This window comes from Anopheles ziemanni (assembly GCF_943734765.1).
Source record: "Anopheles ziemanni chromosome X unlocalized genomic scaffold, idAnoZiCoDA_A2_x.2 X_unloc_81, whole genome shotgun sequence".
NCBI classification, from domain to species: Eukaryota; Metazoa; Arthropoda; class Insecta; order Diptera; family Culicidae; genus Anopheles; species Anopheles ziemanni.
In genome coordinates, this window is record NW_026689852.1 from 27,501 (window position 1) to 28,731 (window position 1,231).

General features: G+C 49.1%; 2 non-coding genes across 2 annotated transcripts in view; both read right to left on the bottom strand.

Moving 5' to 3' along the window:
* Positions 1 to 374, bottom strand: part of LOC131292650 (large subunit ribosomal RNA) — a 4,091-nt gene extending 3,717 nt beyond the window's left edge. The window contains exon 1 of the ribosomal RNA XR_009190266.1: positions 1 to 374. This exon is cut by the window's left edge and continues 3,717 nt beyond it. This is a non-coding gene — a ribosomal RNA (large subunit ribosomal RNA).
* Positions 375 to 862: 488 nt separating this feature from the next.
* On the bottom strand, positions 863 to 1,017 carry LOC131292653 (5.8S ribosomal RNA). Its single transcript, XR_009190268.1, has one exon. It is a non-coding gene; the product is annotated as a 5.8S ribosomal RNA (ribosomal RNA).
* Between the last annotated feature and the right edge of the window lie 214 nt (positions 1,018 to 1,231).

Consider the following 1,231-nt stretch of genomic DNA (forward strand, 5'->3'; position numbering starts at 1 on the left):
TCACGGTACTTGTTTACTATCGGTCTCATGGTTGTATTTAGCTTTAGAAGGAGTTTACCTCCCACTTAGTGCTGCACTATCAAGCAACACGACTCCATGGCACGCTCGGTCCATCATCCAACGGGCGCTGTTCTACGGGCCTATCACCCTCTATGGGTTCTGAGCCACATTCAAGTTGGACTTGAAAAGCGCTAAGATGACGGATAGTGAGACGCACCAGTACACGGAATCGGATAGACGGACAGGCCGCCACCCCTACGTGCTGAGCTTCTCCCGTTTCGCTCGCAGCTACTCAGGGAATCCCGGTTGGTTTCTTTTCCTCCCCTTATTAATATGCTTAAATTCAGGGGGTTGTCACACATGAACTGAGGCTTATGTACCTTGCGGTTGTTATCGTCACATCTGGCTTGCGACTACTTTGTTTCAATGTCCAATATGTACCGTTGGACTCGGTTAACGGGCTGTTAGCCCGCGTGTGGTTTAACTCACTGATACCTTCCTTTGCCCATACGCTAGTTTGTTTGTGTTCCTTTGGTCAACTTCCATACTTGAATCATTTGTGCTATTCGCTGCTGCTTCGACGCTACTTTGACATCTTCGCTTCTATTTAAATAAATAAATAAGCTGAAGCTAGACATCAGTAAACACCACCACAGACACCACAAGCACGCCTTCTCCTCGTACTTCCGCCTCACGCGGGAACACGGACGCTCTAAATACTTCGAATTCCAATGCCAGTATATTGTAAACCACGGGTTCTTTAATGCTAGCGGGTCGTCGCGACCCTAGTTAACATCATGGTGCACGTCTCGTGACGGGTGTCACGGCGTAGTTAAATGTATGCGATACATTTCTCAAATATAAGCGCTCAGTCATCTGTACATCATGGTAGGTTCCCACGACGTGCAATATGCGTTCAACTTATCAATGTTCATGTGTCCTGCAGTTCACATTATGACGCGCAGTTAGCTGCGGTCTTCATCGATCCATGAGCCGAGTGATCCACTGCCGAGGGTGACTAACTTGCGTAAGCCGCCGCTGTGCGCGTATACCCGTTCCCCGTAGGGAGGAGCAAGCCGCCGCTTAGAGACGAAGCATAAAGTGTCCTCATTCCACATAGGGCAAGCTGGATGAATCCATTTTACCCAGGACGGCCGAAGCGGCGTGGACCAGGGGAGAACTGAACCTTATACTTCACACCACAGTAAGTCTACGTGTCCTCTTCCACATA